A 21,514-nucleotide genomic window follows, 5' to 3' on the forward strand; every position below is an offset into this window, starting at 1 on the left:
ATTAAAGCTCTTGTGAATTTGAAGGCTACATGTCAGTTTTTCAGAATTGACCTTAAATTTAGACTTTTAGGTGTTTTTCCTCCAACATTTGGCCTGTGAGCAGGATTCCAAAGAACCCACCAAAGCTGAGGGTGAAATGGGGAGGAAAAACAGGCTCTGCTGGGGGAAATCTCAGGATGGTCAAGTACCTGTGCTTTGGGCCAGCTGGTACAAGCATTTGGATACTTGGGGACCTGCGTGTGAGTACAGGGATACCCCCAAAATGCCTGCTGGAGTAGCAGAGTTATGGGAGAGGCTGAAGATAGATAAAGAAAGCAAAGACGCTAACACTATGTGTGCCACTGTAGCCTGGCCCCTCCTTGGTGCCTGGAGGTTTTCTTGAGAACAGGCACTAACACTGGCCACTAGGATTGGTGGTTGGAAAATGAGTTCAGATTAGAAAGGAAAGCCTGCCAAGCACAGAGAGCTACTACTGAAGGGCTCTCACAGCATTTGCAGGAAAGTGATGTTAAGGTAGGAACCTTAGCCTGCAAGGTAGTGAAGCACTGCCAAGTCTGAGTGGTTATAGTGAAGGCCAACTGGGATCTGAAAACTTGGGATCAAACAGAAGACCCTTCCCTCCCCTTCATCTGAGGAAGATGAGATGACTGACATCTCTCAGGACTCACTACAGGCCCCCGCCCCCAATACCCACCCCAACATGATAACTAAAATTAAAACAGAACAGCTGAAACCTCAGGGAGTAGATCCAGTGTATCCCCCCGAGCTGTAGAGGGGCCAGTTTACATCCATGAGAGAATATACAGAGGCCAAGTTAGGAGTGTTGGAGAATAGATATAGACAGGGAAAAAAGGGTCTGTAGCAGGATGGTTGCTTTGTCTGTGGAATTCAGGTGTAGGGGCATCATCCTAACTGGGGGAGATAGGTCCAAGTTAGCCTCAGTAACTACCCAGCAACCTTGAGACAACTGCGTGGTGTAGTGAGTGAAGACCAGGTAGTTTCTTTACTGGTCAGGGTACAGGGTGCATATAGAGGTGAATGGCTGAATGTGAGAGATCTTTTTCCTCCCAGCTTCACTGGCAAACTATGGAAGAATTACAAGAGCTAATCAGGGAGCTAGAAATAAGGAATACTATATATGCTTTGCATTTCCTGGGGCCAGATAATAAGATCTTCACTGCTGGCATGAAAGAGATCATCCTGTAATCCACTCCTGATCAATGCTATGGACTGCTGGTCTCTAGGGGGCACAGAGATCACCCACACTGTTAAAGAGCTATGTACAGTAGGCATAATTTGTCCCACTCATAGTCCTTTTAACAGCCCTCTCTAGTCAGTCTGTAAGCCATATGGGGCCTGGAGGATGACTGTGGACTACAGAGAGCTTAACAAAGTAGTTCCCCCAGTCCAGGCATCTGTACCTAACATTGCCCAATTAGCAAATGAAGTCAATGAGTCTCTGGGAACATGCCATTTTGTATTAGATCTTGCTAATGCCTTTGTCAGTGTTCCCGCAGACCCACAAAGCCAAGACCAGTTTGCCCTTAGCTGGAACAGAAAATACTGGATGTTTCAGGTGTTATCACCAGGCTACCTGCATAGCCCCACTATCTGCCATGGTTTCGTAGCAAAAGATATATCTATGTGGAAAAGTGTGGAAGGGGTAGCATTGTATTCTTATATTGATGATACTATGTTAACTGGTAATTACCTAGCTATTTTATACAAGGTGGTAGAGAGTCTTTTGGAGCACCTAGAAGGACCAGGATGGGTTGTAAATCACAGTAAGAGCCTGGATCCTTTGTAAAATTCTTTAAAAAAATTTTAGAAAGTATTTTATTTGATTATTTTAAAATATATTTTATTAAAAAATAAAATATATTATTTTATTTTATAGTTGCCCCATTTTGCCCCCTTTACTCCCCTCCAACCTGCACACCCCTCCCACCCACATCTCCCCATGTGTCATGCCTATGTGTCATAAGTTCTTTAGCTTCTACATTTCCCATACTATTCTTGCCATCCCCTTGTCTATTTTCTCCCCACCATCTATGCTACTTATTCTGTACCTCTTCCCCCTCTCTCCTCCTCCCACTCCCCTGTTGCTAACCCTCCATGTGATCTCCATTTCTGTGGTTCTGTTCCTGTTCTAGTTGTATGCTTAGTTTGCTTTTGTTTTAGGTGTGCTTGTTAATAACTGTGAGTTTGCTGTCTTTTTACTGCTCATATTTTTTATCTTCTTCTTCTTCGATATGTCTCTTTAACATTTCATATAGTAAAGGCTTGGTGATGATGAACTTCTTTAACTTGACCTTATCTGGGAAGCACTTTATCTGCCTTTCCATTCTAAATGAAAGCTTTGCCGAATAGAGCAATCTTGGATGTAGGTCCTTGCCTTTCATGACTTGGAATACTTCTTTCTGGCTCCTTATTGCCTGTGAGGTCTGTTTTGAGAAATCAGCTGACAGTCTGATGGGAACTCCTTTGTAGGTGACTGTCCCCTTATGTCTTGCTGCTTCTAGAATTCTCTCCTTCATTTTAATCTTAGCTAATGTAATGATGATGTGCCTTGGTGTGTTCCTCCTTGGGTCCATCCACCTTCTTTGGGACTCTCTGAGCTTCCTGGACTTCCTGGAAGTCTATTTCCTTTGCCAGATTGGGGAAGTTCTTCTTTATTATTTGTTTGAAAAGTTTTCCACTTGTTGCTCTTTCTCTTCCCCTTCTGGTACCCCTATAATTTGAATGTTGGAACGTTTAAATATGTCCTGGAGGTTCCTAAGCCTCTCCTCATTTTTTTAATTCTTGTTTTTTTACTCTTTTCTGTTTGGTCATTTCTTTCTTCCTCTGGTCTACTCCATTGATTTGAGTCCCAGTTTTCTTCCCATCACTATTGGTTTCCTGTGCATTTTCCTTCATTTCAATTAGTGTAGCCTTCATTTTTTCATCTGATTTGTGACTTAAATCAACCAGTTAGTTCTATGAGCATCCTGATCACCAGTGCTTTGAACTGTGTATCTGATAGGTTGGCTATCTCTTGGTTGCTTAGATATGTTGGCTCTGGGGCTTTGATCTGTACTTCTTTTTGAGACATTTTTTTGGGTCTGGTTGTGCCTGTTACATATGAGGGGCGGAGCCTTAAGTGTTCACCAGGGTGGGGCCACCCAGGTCGCTGGGTTGTAAAGCTGCATGTGGGGGCGGGGTCAGAGAGGGAACAATGGCACTTGCTCCACTCTCTCTCAGATTTTAGTCCCTTCTGCCCCTCCCCACAAGCAAATTGGGCCCTTCTGATGCTGCTTCCCGGGTGGATGGGCTTGTGTACATTCTAGAACCCTGTGGGTCTCTCCAATAAACTCTCCTGAGAGGCTGAGAGCCTCTCCCAGAGACTCAACCCCCACAAGTGTTTTTAATTGGTACTTTTAAGCTTATTTCCCAGCACTGGGGCCTTGGGTTGCATGGTCTGTCTCACCGACTGTTTTCATCTGGCTTATCTGCGTGCGAATGTGTGACTGTGGTCAGCCAGCCTCCTTGCGTTCTTCACTGGGTCTGCTCATTGCCACCCCACACCTGGGGTCTGCCAGCAGCTGCCTGTGCACCTGGGTCTGCCAGCCACAGCTTTGTTTTGCCCCAACCCCTCTCCACAGGCTGCCCACTCCGTCCTTCTTACCAGTCTGGATGAATGGTTGTCGGACTTCCATACAGTACAATTTTCTGTCAGTTCTTGTTTTTTGTTTCTAAATTTTTGTTGTCCTTAATTTTGGTTGTGTGAGGAGGCACAGTGTGTCTACCTACACCTCCATCTTGCCCAGAAGTCCCTCCTTTTGTCAAATTCTTAGGAGTTGACTGGTCTGGAAAAACAAAATTCATGTCATTTGCTCTGTTGGATAAAATTCAAAATTATCCTTTGCCGGAATTGGTTAAACAACTATAAACATTCTTGGGTTTGCTTGGATATTGGAGGCCTTTCATTCCCCATCTAGCACAGTTGTTACATCCTTTGTATGAATTAGTAAAAAAAAAAGGAGCCATTTGGAACTGGAGACAAGAGCATACTGACTCCTTTACCAGTGCAAAGATGGCAGTAAAACAAAGTCAGGATAAGCAGTAGTGGATGCAACCAATACTGCAAATTAGGTGTTTTGGTCTACCTGGAGGGCTTTGGGTGGGGCTTATGGCAAAAGCATTATAGGAGAAAGGTGCCCCTAGGTTTGTGGTTCCACTATGGAAAGTAGCTACAGAGGTATAGCCCTATGGAGAAACAACTTTTGGCAGCCTACTTCAGTTCACAGCATGTAGAGAATCACAAAAGCCTCAGCCAGTGACATTAAGGACATAATACCCCATTGCTGGATGGATCCAGGAATTGACTAAACCCCAATTGGGAGTGGCCCAGTCCACTGCCCTGCACAAGTGGTATGCTTGCCTGCAGCAATGACGTGCTCTGTCGACTAGTCCACTCAGTGCTAAGCTGCATGACATTCTGGACCATTCACATATATTAACGAAATGCCTGAAGACACTGATGTGGGCATACGGACACACATCATTAGAATCATATGTTAAGGAAAGTCAAGTACTGATCCCCATGACTGCATAGTACACCAATGGGTCTGTTAAGGGCAATTGGCCCCATCAGACCACAGTGCCAATACAGCCAAGTACTAATACTATATGGCTGGATGGAGGAAACCAGCAAAGCAGTCAATGGGCTGAGCTGTGAGCACTTTGGATGGTACTAATGCATGAACCAAGCCCTATTGCTCTGGTAACTGACAGTTGGGCTGTCTACAAAGGCCTCACTTTCTGGATGGGACAGCAGAAAAAAGACAACTGGGAAATTCAGCACTGCTCCGTATGGGAAGCTGAAATGTGGAATGAGATCTGGGAAAGGACAAAGGACTTGGAGGTCATAGTGTACCTAGTATATAATACATAGTACATAGTACCTATGTACTATGGTACATAGTGTACCAGCCCACAGCATTGTGTGCCCTCTGGGGAATCAGGAGGGGGATCAGTTGGCCCAGGTATGACACATAGAAGAAAGCAGTGACCCTCAAAGGGAGACCTACTGGCTACACAGAAAGAATGAGAACAAGTGGGTGCATAACCTTTGGGAAATTGCCAAACAGATGGGCATGAACCTCACCCATGTGCGTATTAAAGAGGCATGCCAGGAGTATACCCCGTGCTTACCTGACTGCAAGAGATAGTTACCATGGCATCTCAGACAGATAGCAATGGCAGAAGCACCTGCCATGAGATGGCAGGTGGGCTACATTGGGCCCTTACCGCTGTCTCAGAATGGTACATACTCTTTGATGTATGTCGACACTGCCACTGCTCTCTCTGTTACAAGCATTCCCTAGCAAGAAAGCAACACAGGCTACCATACAGGGACTTAGGCATTGTAGGTTACATAGAGACCACAATCGGACACCAATAGTGACCAAGGGACTTATTTCACTAGTCAGCAGGTGCAGGAGTGGGCCAAAAACAATAATATAATCCTATAATCCTAAAACCACTGGACTGATTGAGAGAATGAACAGATTTCTGAAACTGGCTCTGCAAAGAGACACCCATTCTTTATAGGAGTGGACCCATAGAGGTTGCCAAAAGCTCTGATGGAAGTCAACAGTTACACCAGACAAGTGTTAACTAATCATACTGCCCAAGCCTTTAATAGTTGTAAGTATGCCGTAGCTCTTTTGCATCAAGAAACTAGGCAAATGAGGAGAAAAGTCCTGTTACCAAACCTCATGGATTTAGATACACTTGCAGATGCTCAGGGAGGAACTTGTGTCCTTATACATGCTGATTGTTGTGTATGTATTCCTGACAATTATCATAATAAATCCCTTGCTTCGACACAAAAGTCTTATCAAATCTCAACTATTCAGCAGGTAGGAATTGATCTTGTGTCCTCTTAGTTTCAATCTTGGTCTCTACCTTGGAAGGGGGCTCTAGTGGGCATTACTGTTATCTGTTTGTCAAATTGTGCTGGGAATCTGTGGATATACTGTTGCTGTGCCCTCAGACTCCAAACCATTATTGTGCAAAGTCCAAGGGATTTACAGAAAATTATCACATAGAATGGGAGGACCCATATCACATCTGTAGTAGAGTGCTGGGAAACTCAATTTAGAAATGCAATATGGCTACAGCAACAGAGGCACCTGGGAGATGTTGAGCTCTCTGTGACAGTTGAACTCTGTAACCTTTCATGGAACTGACTACCCCCAAAACAAGAATGTTGCCTGAAGATGAACATCATGCCCCCAGAAAGGAGGTAAATGAATGTATAGAGTGTAGTAACTGCCTAATGTTACCTTTTAACTTTTCTTTTAATGCAATGATTCACTGTTCTCTTGGGCAGTCTTCCTGACAACTGATTTTCCTATTAACCCCTGCTATTAATCCCACTTAAAAAGAAATTCTGTCCTGGGAGGAGCATCAATTTTTCCTGGCCCACCACTACTGGAAGCAGCTGCTTTGCGCATGTATCCAGTATGCAAGTTTCTTCTATTAAAGCTCTTACCAATTTGAATAAGGCTATGTGTCAGTTCTTGGGAATCAATCCTGAATTTATACTTTTGGGGCTTTCCCTAACATATATACATGTATACACACATGCATACATACAGATAATCCCATGGTGTTTTTGGTGGAAATTAGGATCTCCCATAGGATCACGAGTAAAGCATTCCATGGACCCACACATGGGAGACTGCAGTGTGGAATGGTTTATTTGTGTGGAAATAGAAGCTGTGTCGTGGGTTTCCAATGTTCCACCTTCCTCTGTTCCACCATAGAAAAGACCAGCTATGTCCTCAGCAAGGCCAGAAGCTAGTGTCCAGAGTTTTTGTTTCATATTAAAGCTTCCTCCCTTGGAGTCTACCAGTGGCTGCTAAGCGGTCTCAGTCCCCGTCCAGGTAGCTTAGCTTGTTGCCTGCTGCTCAGGGGTGGCACAGTTCACCTGGCTGCTGGCCATGCGGCTGCTGTGGCCACATGGCTATGGAGAGACAGCACATGAGCATACGGGGTGAGTGTGTTACCAGGTGGGTGAGTAAGAGAGAGTTTCTTTGTTTCCCTGGGATTATATTAGTTTGGGTGTGGGATGGACCAGGTACTTCTTCAAAATGACCAATCAACTTCCCCAACTTTTGTAGGCTTTGGATGGGTATATACCCCCTTGTTAGATTGTCAGGCCTCTATGGTCCAGTATCTCCCCATGCACCCTCAACAATCTGGCACTGGAGGCAGGCGAAGGGAAGAGTATTAATCTCCTTCATGGAGCACAATGCTATTGTCTCCTGGGGTTGAAAAGTTGTAGCTTCCTGGCTAGCAAGAAGGATTATGCTCCCCATTTTATTTTATTTTTTAAAATATTTTATTTATTTATTTTTAGACAGAGGGGAGGGGAGGGGAAAAAGAGAGAAAGAGAAACATCGATGTGGGGTTGTCTCTCACATACCCACCACTGTGGACCTGGCTCATACCCCAGGTACATGCCCTGACTGGGAACAGAACCGGTGACCCTGTGGTTCACAGGCTGGCACTCAATTCACTGAGCCACACCAGCCAGGCTGTTTCCCATTTTATTAAGCTCAAGGTCTAGTTGCCTTTTCTACCTTTTTCTAGCTACCATTGTTATCAATGGTAACAATGGAAAACAAATTCATTTGTTAGTTTGATTTTGTAAGATTTGTAGATTTTACCAAAATGAATAATGTTCTGAAACTTGTTTTTTTTTCCACTTAACATTAGGTCTTAGGAATGGTTCCATATTACCATTATTTGTTTTAGTGATTAGATAGTATTTTGTGGTATGAGTTTATTTCTCCACCCTCATTAGCTTCTGTTGTATTTTTGCATTTACAAAAAATGCTGCAATAAATATCTTTGTTCATGCCTTTTTGTGCACCTCTACTGCTATTTCTTTGTGGTAAATATAGAGAAGTAGAATTGCTGAGTCGCAGAGTGTGTATGTTTTAAAATTTTAACACTTTACTGCCGAATTGCCCTCCAAAATGATTGCAATTTAAACTATTATTAGCAGTATATGAGATGATTTCTTTTTCTTTTTTTTAAAAAATATTTTATTTATTTATCTTTAGAGGGGAAGGGAAGGAGAGAGGGAGAGAAACATCAATGTATGGTTGCCTTTTGTGCGCCCCCTGCTGGGAACTGGCCTGCAGGGAACTGGTCTGCAACCCAGGCATGTGCCCTGACTGGGAATCGAACCGTGATTGTCTGGTTCGCAGGCGAGATGATTTCTTTTTCTAACCTTTAACCACCCATGATATTTTCAAATTCTTTCAATTTTGCAAATCTACAAAGAAAAAGCTATCTCATTGTTATAATTTGAATGTTTCTTAGTTAAATTCAGTGTCTTCTCATACCTTTATGGCTATATTCTGTGAGCTGTCTGTTTACATCTTTTCTATATGGGTGATCTTTTTCCTCATTCCTAATGTCTTTGGTGAAAAGAGTTTTAAATGTTGATAAAGTCAATTTATGACTGTATCCTTCTTTTACTGGGGTAAAATTAACATAAAACATAACCCTTTTAGAAATTTTAAAGTATGTACACAATCCAATGATTTTAATGTATTCACAATGTTATGCAACCCTCACCATTACATAATTCCAGAACTTTGAGGGAGACTAGAGTTTGCCACCCCAAAATATGCTTTTTGGAATATTGAATTTAAGCTGACAAATAAAAACCTCAGAAAGAACCTTTGATGCTCCACCTTACCTACCTAAAGAAATTCAGCAATAAAAACCTGTTTATTTAGAAAAAGCCCTTGCAAGGAAAGGAGCATCACCTTAGAATCATAAAAGAAACTAAGTGTGGCTGTCAGGAAGATTTCTAGCCAGGCCTGGTGGACTCCCTTCTGTGCCCCATTGTTTCAGGGTGACCTGGCAAGAATTTCCTTACCACATGTTTGTTCTGTCTCATCCACCTCTGAATTGCCTTCTTTCCCTTTGAAATCCAAGACCCTTGCCTCCCTCTCCTTAGTTCAAAATGGCAAATGAGCCTCAATATCTCAGTGTGTTTTGGGGTTCCATATTCTTACGTAACTCCCATATGTACATATGTAATAAATTTGGGTGTTTTTGCTTATCAATCTTTCTCACATTAATTTTATTATTAGCCTAGCCAGAAGAATTAGAAAGTTGGGAGGAAAATTATGTTTTGTGCACCACCAAATCATTCTCTAAGAAAGAAACCTTATACTGATTAGGCATCCACTCCACATCCCCCTCCCCAACCCAGTCCCTGTACAAACACTAATCAGCTTATATCTCTGTGGATTTGCCTATACTGGACATTTCATACAAATGGAATCATAATCTATGTTTTTTTGTGTGTCTGGCTTCTTTCACTTAGCATAATGTTTTCAAGGATCATTCATGTTGTATCAGTACTGTATTCATTTTTATTACCAAACAATATTCCATTATGTGGTTATATTACATTTTATTTATTCATTCTTCAGTTATGGGCATTCTGGGTTGTTTTTAATTTTTGGCTATTATGACTAATGCTGCTATGAACAGTCCTGTGCAAGTTTTTGTCTGATCAACTGTTTTCAATCTCTTGTATATACTTAGGAGTAGAATCACTGAATCTTGTAGGAAATCTATGTTTAATGTTTTGAAAAACTGCTAAATTATTTTCCAAAACAGCTACACCATTTTACATTTCTACCAGAAACTTATGAGAGTTCCAAATTGCTCCATATCCTTGCCAACACTTACTATTTTCTTATTTTTAAACTATAATCACCCTAGTGGTTGTGAACTGATATGCCATTTTGGTTTTGTATTGCATTTCCCTAAATATTAATGTTATGAACATCTTTTATATGTTTATTGGCCATTCATTCACCTTTTAAAGAGAGATATTTCAATTTAAATTCTTTCCTCATTTTTAAATTAGAGTTTTGTTGTTGAGTTGTAACAGTTTATTTAACTCTATATCCTGGATACTAGATCCTTATCAGATATGAGTTGTAAATATTTACTCTTCTTCTATGTGTTGTCTTTCAACTTTCTTGATAGTGTTCTTTAATGCACAAGTTTTTAATTTTAATGAAGTCTGATATCTATTTTTCTTTTTTATTTTGAATATATATATATATATATACACCAATATAAATACAAGTGTATATATATATTTGCTTGTGTTTTTGGTATCATATCTATGAATTCACTGCCAAATTCAAGAAATGCAAATTTGTTCCTATATTTTCCTCTAAGAATTTTACCTCTTTAGCTTTTATATTTTGATCTTGATCCATTTTTGAGTTAATTTTTGTATATGGTGTGAGGTAATGTCCAACTTCATTATTTTTGCATATGGATATTCAGTTGTCCCAGCACTATTTGTTGAAAAGACTACTCTTGTCCCATTGAATGGTGTTGGCACTCATGTTGAAAATCAATTGACCATGTAAAGGTTTCTTTCTAGACCCTCAATTCTATTTCATTGATCTATATGTATTTATGCCAATACCACCATGTTTTGATTACTGTAATTTTATAGTAAGTTGTGAAGTTTAGAATTGTGAGTCTTCCAACTTTGTTTTTCTGGGTCCTTTGTTATTCCATCTGAATTTTAGGATCAGAAGGAATGTAAACCTTCTGATACCTTGATTTTAGACTTCAAACATCCAGGACTGTAAAAGGATAAATTTGTGTTAAGCCACTAACTATGTGGTAATTTGTTAAGCAGCAATAAAAAAATAATACAGATTTCTTAGTTCAAATTTTTGCCAAAGGAGTATCAAATTATACCCAATGACAAGTACTGAAAATGTATCCTTTTCACTATGATTGGAAATTCAGGGATGGGGTGCTGGGTGAGAGAGTTGTGCAAGAGTAATATGTTTTTAAAAGATCACTATGACAGCTGTCTCAACAATAGACTGTGTCAGAAGGTGGAAGTATAAATGAAGGAAGATAAGTGAAAAGTTTTAACTAATCTAGTTGAAAGCCATGGTGGCTGGGACTAGAGTAATAGAAGTTGTGATAAGAAATGGTCAGACTCAAGCTATAGTTTATTTTATTTTTTAAATCAGACTTTAAAAAAAGATTCTATTTATTTATTTTTAGAGAGAGGGGAAGGGAAGGAGAAAGAGAGGGAGAGAAACATCAATGTGTGGTTGCCTCTCATGTGCTCCCTACTGGGGACCTGGCCTGCAACCCAGGCATGTACCCTGACTGGGAATCAAATCAGTGACCCTTTGGTTCGAAGGCCCATGCTCAATCCACTGAACTACACCAGCCAGGGCTCAAGTTATATTTTAAAGATAGAAAATATAAGATATCCCAAGGTTTTAGATGTGAGATACGAGAATAAGGAATTCCGGATGATATTTTGGTCTGAGCAACTGATAGAGTTGTCATTTATCAAAATGTGATAAACTTCCCTGACCGGGTAGCTCGGTTGGTTAGAGCACCATCCCAATAAGCCAAGGTTGTAGATTCGATTCCTGGTCAGGGCACATACAAGAAACAACCAATGAATGCATAAATAGGTAGAGGAACAAAGCAATGTTTCTCTTTCTCTCTCTGTCTCTCCCCCTTCTTCTCTCTCCAAAATCAATAAATAAAAATTTAAATATATATATAGATATATAGATATATTAGATAGATAGATAGATAGATAGATAGATAGATAGATAGATAGATAGATAGATAATAAGAAAAAACTATATGAGGAATAGGTTCAGGGGAAGAAAAACCCTATTGAACATACACACTCTCTAAATGAAGCTACCAAGTAGAGACTGGAGAAAATTACTGACTTGGGACTGGGTTTAAGAGGTCAGGGCTAAAGATAAGAATTTTGTGAGTCATCAGCAAATAGATGCCATGAGACTGGATGAAATAATCTGAAAAGGGAAGGTAGATAGAACAGAGGGCTGAGCATTAATCTTTAATGGACTCCAATAGGTATTGAGGAGGAGGAATCAACAATGGAACATCAGAAGGAGTGGTGTATGAGGTAGAAAGAAAATCAAATGGATACGATGTTCTAGAAGCTAAGTGAAGAACTTTTTCAAGAAAAAGGAAGTGGTCAACTCTGTCAACACTGCTAAGAGGTTAACAATATGAAACTGAGAAATAACCATTGGATTTGGAAACATGAAATTTGATAATTTTGCCAAAGTTGTTGGGACAAAGCCTGATTGATGTAGATTTAAGAGGGAATAGGAAAATAGGAAATAGAATAGATAAAACTTTTGTGGAGTCTTGCTATGAAGTGGAATTGAGAAATAAAGCAGCATCTACACAGGGAAGTGAGGGTCATGACACACTTTTTAAAAAAAGATAGAACATACTAAAAATATACAGCTCTGAGCACCCTCTAGTTATCTGGCCCAGTAATCTCCCTAATTCACTCTGCCCTTTGGAAGTGTTGGTCTTAAGCCAAATGTCCTACTCCCTCAACCTGTCCTCTGAACCTTCTCCCATTTAAATGGATCAGACTCATGTACATCAAGTTGGGCTGGCAGTAGAGCAGGACAAATCTCAACCACAGGTATTCCCTGTTCCTTCTCCTTAATGGGCATTTATTACTAGACATCTTCTGATTTTGCTGATGCCCTTCCAAAGGATTCTCTAATTAGAATCATTTTGCTAATGATGCAAATACCTTGATTTTACTCGAGACCTACAAATCAGAATCTCTTTAAGCACACACTAGTTTGAAAAATACTACTACTCCCTATTTGCTGAATCTTCTCACTCTTTTTTATTCTCACCCATGGACATGATTTTAGAGAAAGGGGAAGGAAGGTGCCAGGGTTTTTCCCACTTCTTTAGCTCTGCACTTAGGCTCTTAATGTCTGCCTCTGACATTCCTGACTAAATAAAACCCATTTTATACATAACATCCTATCTCAATCTCAGATATGACTTTATTATACACCATTTTGCCCTAAAATCTTTGACAGCAAATAAAAGATATTCTATTTTTAGCCTCGCAACCTCACAGTTCAAGGAATCAGACAACAGCCTGAAATCTACATTATCTTGGAAGACGGTCAGATAAAAAAAAACTTTGTGATATTCAAAGGTGTGATAATGCTAAAGAAATTGAGTTAAACCTGCCACTTAAACTTTGAATATGTAAGAAGAGTTACAGTGATGTCATCCAAGAAAGTCATTTATTAAGAAAAGAAAGACACAAATAGTTGTAAAAGGGCAGAATTACAAAGAAACTTTAAGATAGAATTGGGGTTCATCCAATATTTAATAAAATGGTATATGAATATAAGGGCAAAAAATTGTTTTCATAAGCAATATGCAAGTGTTATGTAGTCATGATCTGAAGTGATACAATAGAAAAACAGTGTTAGGAACCAAACAGGTCAGAATTAGTATTTTATTTCTGCTTCCTAGCCATTGGGTGGCCCTCAGGCAGCAGGTTACTCAACTCAGAATTGCATTTTTATCTCGACTGAAAAGTAGAAATAATGGCACTTTCTACAATGATCTGTTGTATGGATTGAATATAAAGTATTAGGTATAATACACAGAACACAATATATATTCAACAAATGGTAGGTTTTCTCATTTCATTCTCCTGTGGGAATCTAAGGACAACTTGATCAAACTTGATTTGGGGACCTGGTTTAAACTTATGTTTTCAGCAGAAGTGTCAAACTTACCAAGTTCTACACTAAGTGCTGAATTTCATTTTTATCTCACCTGAAGGGGCCCAGCACTCAGGCAATTTGGTGATTTGGAAAGGAGACCCCCCAGATTCAGTCAAACAACAGTCCTTGAAAACTTTATCTGTAGCACTGCAAGGCCACTCCTCCCTGCCCCAGAGGTAAAATTAGCAAATTTCTAAAGCTCTGTTTTTAAAATATATTTTATTGATTATGTTATTATATTACTACTACAATGTATGTAACAAAGGTGCCAAGTACAGTGGAGCGGAGGGTTGAAGGGTGCTCATGTATATTCATCCTACACTTGGTTAATCAGGCCTGTTACCATCAACATCACAGTCACTGACTGTGGACTGATGAAGTTCAGTCCACAATTAGCACAATGTGGACCCTTGTCAGCTGCAGGAAGCTGGCTTGGGGATGTTACCTAGAACCTGGAAAACCGAGGCTTATGCTTTCTGTTGAGCAGGACTTGCCCTTGGAGGCCCTCCAGGCCCCCTTCAAGGCCAGTCTGTCAGCTGGAGTGGTCACAGACCCAAAGATAACTACAGTTGGGGGACAAACCCCAGGGTCAGGCCTGAGTACTTCCTCAGGGACCTTGGCCACCCTTGGACACCATGTGGCATTAGGCACAAGAAACCAAAACAAGTGAGTGTGGGTTTGAGAAATGTTCTAGCCATGCCAGAACTTCTGGAGAGACTGGAAGCCCATGGAACATGGTGTGACAGGGATGGGTTCCTGGCCCTGTCTCAAGGGATGGGTAGTCAGAAGTTGAGGGGCAACATTACTGGTAGCCTGGTCAATGAGGCTGAGAGTCCATCAGGACACCTCTTCCACCAGTATGTTCACAAGGGTGTTGTGGCAATGCCTACAGGACATGTGGTTCCTCTACATCAGAAAGAGCTAGAAAACTGAGGGGCAGAAAAAAGTATTGATGTTCACATTCTTCAATAAGGCACAGAGATTTGTTACATCTCGTTTCCTAAAAGGCTGTTCTCCTGAGAAATGACACCTGCTTCCTCATATACAGAAAATGTCAGTACAGATCACAACCTCAGTGGTGGCTGGCCCAGCAGTCAGGTCCCAGTATGATGGTGACCTCAGAGCTATATGCACTCTGTGAGATGCACCTGTTTTCCTATTTCCATGGTGCGGGGAGAAGTCGATACCTTCCCTCAAAGGATTCTATGTCAGATTTCAGATCTAGATGGACATCCTGCCAAGGTTCTTGGCTTGCGTACAACCAACCCAAGGGTAGGATCTGCAGGAGAAACTGGCACTCTTCTCATGGAGCTGCAATGTGTCCAGCCTGGGAGTCAGTGAGGGTAAAGGTGTTGGGGCAGCTGCTATCAGACCTCAACCAGGTAAGGCAGCAGAGCAGTGACATCAACTCCTTGTGCCCAGTACTGAGCTGCGAGTGCAATGAGAACATGGCTTCTGCTTCGCTTTCCCAATCTCACACAATTGTCTCCTGTGACCTGGCTAACCCAGAACTATCCGGGGAAGGGAATTCTGGACACAGTCCCGGCTAAACTGAACTGATGCAATATACACCCACCACACGGTTGCAGAAGGACAAAAAAATACAATGATAAGAGCAAAATGAAGTATTAAAGAGAATTATCTACCACAGCTAAATCAGGTTTACTCCTGGGAAGAATAGTTTCATGTTAGAAAAATCTATTAATGTAAAGACATCAGTTCAACCATCTCAGTAAGGAAAACTGTATGATAATCTCAATCTCTTATTCTGAAAAAAATATTCAGGTAAATTCAATATTTTTATCTGATTAAAAAGTTTTTTTTTCATAGAAATATAGGAATAGGAAAATACTCCCTGTAACATATAACATCTTATATTGACAGCCTGTATCATCCTTAACATTGAAATACCAGAAATATTCCCATTAAATTAGGAAGAGGCAGAGATGTTAGATGTCTTCATTATTATGTAGCATTCTTCTGGAAATTCTATCTGATGCAGTAAGACATTAGACAGGAATAAAAGGTAAAATTATTGAAAAAGAAGAGTTAAAATTACTGCTAAGTGCAAAAAATATGGTTATATATCTTTAAAAAACTGCAAAGGAATCAGCTGAAAGCTCTTAACATTAATTCACAATAAGTAAAATGGGGGCACAGGAGAAAAATGTACAAAACCCAGTACTTTTCCTCTAAGCCACCAATGCCACACAGGTAATAGTGTAATGGCATTTGGTGAGTGGAATGCAATCACAATACAGACCAGGGAACATTAAAAGCCCCACAACATTTATGTTTTTGAAGAATACTGATCATTTATTTTGTCAGATATCTCAGTTTGGGTTTGTCTGATGGTTCCCCATGATTAGATTCAAGTTATGCATTTTTGGCAGGAATATCTCAGAGGTGATATTGTATCCTTGATGCATCCTATTATGAGGAACATGATGTCAGTTTGTCACATTATTAATGATTCTCATTTTGATCTATGTTAACGTAGTATCTTCACTTTCTCTTCTTTGAAGTTGTTATTATTCTCTTCAGTTATTAAGCACCTTGTGGGAATTTATTATGAGAACATGTAAATAATCCTGTTTCTTGTCAAATTTTCACCCATTTTATACAATAACCTTTAAAATGTTATTTAAAGATATGAAAATTTTAATATATTTTATTGATTATGTTACTACAGTTGCCCCAATTTTTCCCCTTTACCCCCCTCCACCTGGCACCCCACTTCCCTCCAGTATTGTGACCCCCATGGTTTATGTCCATGGGTCATGCATTAACTTCTTTGGCTTCTCCATTTCCTATATTATTCTTAACATCCCCCTTCTATTCTGTACCTACCAATTTGTACTTCTTAATCCCTGCATCTTTTACCCCATTCTCCTCCTTCTCACTCCCAACTGATAACCTTCCAAATGATCTCCATATCTGATTCTGTTCTGCTTATTTTCTTAGTTTGTTCCTTAGATTTAACTATTGATAGCTGAGAATTTATTGCCATTTTAAAGTTGATAGTTTTTTTAAAAAAATATATTTTATTGATTATGCCATTACAGTTGTCCTATTCTCCCCCTCATTCCCCTCCACCCTGTACACCCCTTCCCCACCATTTCCCCCCTTTCGTTTATGTCCGAGTGTCACAAGTTCTTTAGATTCTGTATTTCCCCTACTATTCTGGCCCTCCCCCCTATCTATTTTCTACCTACCATCTATGCTACTTATTCTCTGTACCTTTTCCCGCCTTCTCCTCCTCCCACTCCCCTGTTGCTAACCCTCCAGGTGGTCTACATTTCTGTGGTTCCGCTCCTGATCCAGCTGTCCTCTTAGTTTGCTTTTGTTTTAGGTGTGGTTCTTAATAACTGTGAGTTTGCTGTCCTTTCACTGTTCATATTTTTTATCTTCTTTTTCGTGGGTAAGTCCCTTTAACATTTCATATAATAAGGGCTTGGTGATGATGAACTCCTTGAATTTGATCTTATCTGAGAAGCACTTTATCTGCCCTTCCATTCTAAATGAAAGCTTTGCTGACTAGAGCAATCTTGGATGTAGGTCTTTGGATTTCATGACTTGCTTGGAATACCTCTTTCCAGCCCCTTCTTGCCTGTAAGGTCTCTTTTGAGAAATCCTCTGACAGTCTGATGGGAACTCCTTTGTAGGTGACTGTCCCCTTATCTCTGCTCCTTCTAGAATTCTCTCCTTCATTTTAATCTTGGGTAATGTAATGATGATGTGCCTTGGTGTGTTCCTTCTTGGGTCCAACTTCTTTGGGACTCTCTGAGCTTCCTGGATTTCCTGGAAGTCTATTTCCTTTGCCAGATTGGGGAAGGTCTCCTTTATTATTTGTTCAGATAAGTTTTCTACTTGTCACTCTTCTTCTTCCCTTTCTGGTACCCCTATAATTTGGATGTTGGAATGTTTAAAGATGTCCTGGAGGTTCCTAAGCCTTTCCTCATTTTTTTGAATTCTTGTTTCTTCATTCTTTTCTGTTTGGTCATTTTTTTCTTCCTTTTGGTCCACTCCCTTGATTTGATTCCCAGTTTCCTTTCCATCACTATTGGTTTCCTGTGCATTTCAATTAGTTTAGACTTCATATGTTCCTCTAATTTGTGACTAAAATCAACCAGTTCTATGAGCATCCTGATCACCAGTGTTTTGAACTGTGCATCTAAAAGTTTGGCTATCTCTTGGTCACTTAGAATTATTGGCTCTGGGGCTTTGAGCTGTTCTTGAGCCATAATTTTTTGGTCTGGTGGTGCCTGTTATGTATGAGGGGCAGAGTCTTAGGTGTTCATGAGGGTGGGGCAACCCAGTTGCTGGGTTGTGAGGCTGTATGTGGGGGCGGGGTCAGAGAGGGGCAATGGCATTTGTTCCGCTCTCTCAGATTTCCTTCTCCTCTGCTGCTTCCCACAAACAAACCTGGCCCCCTTGGTGCTGGCTCCCAGGCGTATGGGCCTGTGCACCCTCCAGGACCCTGTGGGTCTCTCTAACAAAGTCTCTGTGAGCCTGGGAGCCTCTCCTGGCACCTAAACCCTGAGAGTCTCTCCAGTTGGTGCTTTCAGGCTCTAATTCTCATTGCTGGGCCCCTAGTCTGCGCGGTCTGTCTCACTGCTCGCTCCTTCACTTGTTTTATCTGCACTAGAATGTGTGATCGTGGTCAGCCAGCTGCCTTGCGCCTTCACTGGGTCCACCAGTTGCCACCTCACCCCTGATATCCACCAGCCACTGCCTGTGCTCCTGGGTTGGTCTGGCGGATCTTTCCTGCCTGACCCTGCTCCACTGCTGACTCCGCCCCTCTTACCAGTCTGGCTGAATGGTGCGTTGTTGTCGGACTTCTATACAGTTCAATTTTCTGTGTTTTGGCTGTGTTTTTGTCACTAAAACTTTGTTGTCTTTAAACTTGGCTGTGCAAGGAGGTACAATGTTTCCACCTATGCCTCCATCTTGGCTGGAAGTCTAAAGTTGATAGTTTTGATATTCTTCTTTTTCTTAAATAGATCCCTTTAGCATTTCATATAGTAATGACTTGGTGATGAACTTCTTTAGCTTTACCTTGTCTAGGAAGCACTTTATCTGCCCTGCTATTCTGAATGATCGTTTTGCTGGATAGCATAATCTAGCTTGTAGGTCCCTGCTTTTCATGACTTTGAATATTTCTTGCTAGTCTCTCCTAGCTTGCAAAGTTTCTTTTGAGAAATCAGCTGACAATCTTATGGGAACTCCCCTGTAGGTAACTGTCTGCTTTTCTCTTGCTGCTTTTAAGATTCTCTCTTTGTCTTTAACCTTTGGCATTTTAATTATGATGTATCTTGAAGTGGGCCTCTTTGCATCCATCTTGTTTGGGACTCTCTCTGCTTCCTGAAATTGTGTGTCTATTTCCTTCACCAAAATAGGGAAGGGTTCTTTCATTATTTCTTGCAAATAAGTTTTCAATTTCTTATTCTTTCTCTTCTCCTTCTGGCACCCCTCTGATTCAAATGTTGTTGGTATGTTTTAAATTTTCCCAGAGGCTCCTTATCCTAGGCACTCATTTTTTGGGTGTGGGAGGATTCTTTTTTCTTCTTGTTGTTTTGATTGAATTTTTTTCTTCCTTGGGTTCCAAATCATTGATTTGATTCTCAGCTTCACCCACTCCACTGTTGGTTATCTGTAAATATTTCTTTATTTTACTTAGTGTATCCTTCATTTCTGCCTAGATCTTTTCCATGCTGTTGAAGTACCCAAACTGAAGTGTCTCGCATCATGGCCAGCAGAGGCCATTGTCCCTTTTCTAAACCCTTCCCCAACAGAGCCAGCAAGCTGGCTAACATTGTTTGATCGACCTTGGAGATCCCCAGAGACTCTGCCCCACCAACGTACAGACCCACACAAGCTGCTTTTCTATACGAACATCTGGTCTTGGCTCATGCTTCACAACTTTGTAAATCCTGGCAAATAAGCAACAGCTGGCCCTCAGTCAACCTATATTCACAGCTTGACTTTGCCTGACAATCTCCAAGCCCTGCACAAGTAGCAGCCATTTCAGATTGCTTTATAGCTCATGCAGGTTGGCCCCAGGCAACACACAGGTAAGGGATTACCTTGACCTTCACCACCTGGGAAAACCCAGAGCCTGTGTTCCCAGTGGACTAGTACAGACCACATTGGAGTACCACCATGCCACCTTACCCCTGTACAGCTGATCCTCCATGAAGGGTGGAGGTTTGTTGTTAGTGGTCACAGCCAGTCCTTGAAGCTGACTGGCCTGGATAAGTTCCTCCCATTGGAATGCCAACACCCACCAAGGCTCAACTACAAGAGGAGGGTGTATTCAACCCACACAAAGGGCATACTTTGAGTACCCAGCTTGGGTGATAGAGGTTGTTGTGCCCCTGGACCCTACAGGACACCTACTACATTAGGCCACACTACCAATATGCAGAGTAAAAGCAGCTCTACTTAATACATAAAAGCAAACGCAGGGAGGCTGCCAAAACGAGGAGACAAAGAAATATGGCCCAAATGAAAGAACAGAGCAAAACTTCAGAAAAAGGGCTAAATGAAATGGAGATAAGCAATCTGTCAGATGTGGATGGTTACAAGGATGCTCAAGGAACTTAGTGAGGACCTTAATAGCATAAAAAAGATCCAGATAGAAATAAAGGATACTAATTGAAATAAAGAACAATTTACAGGAGAGAGTGGATAAAGCTGAGAATCAAATTAATGACTTGGAACATAAGAAAGCAAAAACAACCAATCAGAACAACAAGAGAAAAAGAACCCACAAAAAATTAGGATAGTATAAGCAGCCTCTGGGTCAACTTCAAATGTTCCAACTATCATATGATAAGTATGCCAGAAGGGGAAAAAGAAGAGCAACAAAGTGTAAATCTATTTGAAAAAATAATGAAAGAACGCTTCCCTATTTCAGTGAAGGAAATAGACACACAATTTCAGGAAGCAGAGAGTCCCAAACAAGATGGATGCAAAGAGGCCCACTTCAAGATACATCATAATTAAAATGCTAAAGGTTAAAGACAAACAGAGAATCTTAAAAGCAGCAAGAGAAAAGCAGACAATTACCTTCAGGGGAGTTCCCATAAGATTGTCAGCTGACAATTCCCATAAGATTTCTCAAAAGAAACTTTGAAGGCTAGAAGAGATTGTTAAGAAATATTCAAAGTCATGAAAAGCAGGAACCTTCAAGTAAGATTGCTATACCCATCAAAGCTATCATTTAAAATCAAAGGACAGATAAAGAGCTTCCTGACAAGAAAAAAACAAAGAAGTTCATCATCACCAAAGCATTCTTTTATGAAATGTTAAGAAAAAGATCAAAACTCTGAACAATAAAATGGTAAAAATATAAATCTATCAACAGTTAAGTCTAACAAACAAACTAAGCAAACAAGAACAGAGACAGAATCATGAATACAGAGAGCATTTTGATGGTAGCTAGATGGGAGGGAGGTGTAGGGGAGTGGGTGAAGAGGTGAGGGATTAAAAAGTATAAATAGCCCTTGCTGGTATAGCTCAGGGGATTGAGTGCGGGCCTGTGAACCAGAGGATTCGCAGTCAGGGCACATGACTGGGTTGCAGGCCAGTTCCCACCAGGGGATGCGTGAGAGGCAACCATACATTGATATTTCTCTCCTTTCCTTCCCATCCCCTCTAAAGATAAATAAATAAAATTAAAAAATTTTAAAAAGACTTTATTTTAAAAAAGATGTACAAATAGATAGTTACAGAATTGCCATGGGGTTGTGAAGTCCAGTATAGGAAATGAAGTATCCAAAGAACTTATATGCATGACTTATGGACATGAGCAACATTGGGTGGATTGCCTGAGG

The sequence above is a fragment of the Artibeus jamaicensis genome, unplaced genomic scaffold (genome assembly GCF_021234435.1).
Source record: "Artibeus jamaicensis isolate MK-2021 breed Jamaican fruit bat unplaced genomic scaffold, CSHL_Jam_final contig_797, whole genome shotgun sequence".
Lineage (NCBI taxonomy): Eukaryota > Metazoa > Chordata > Mammalia > Chiroptera > Phyllostomidae > Artibeus > Artibeus jamaicensis.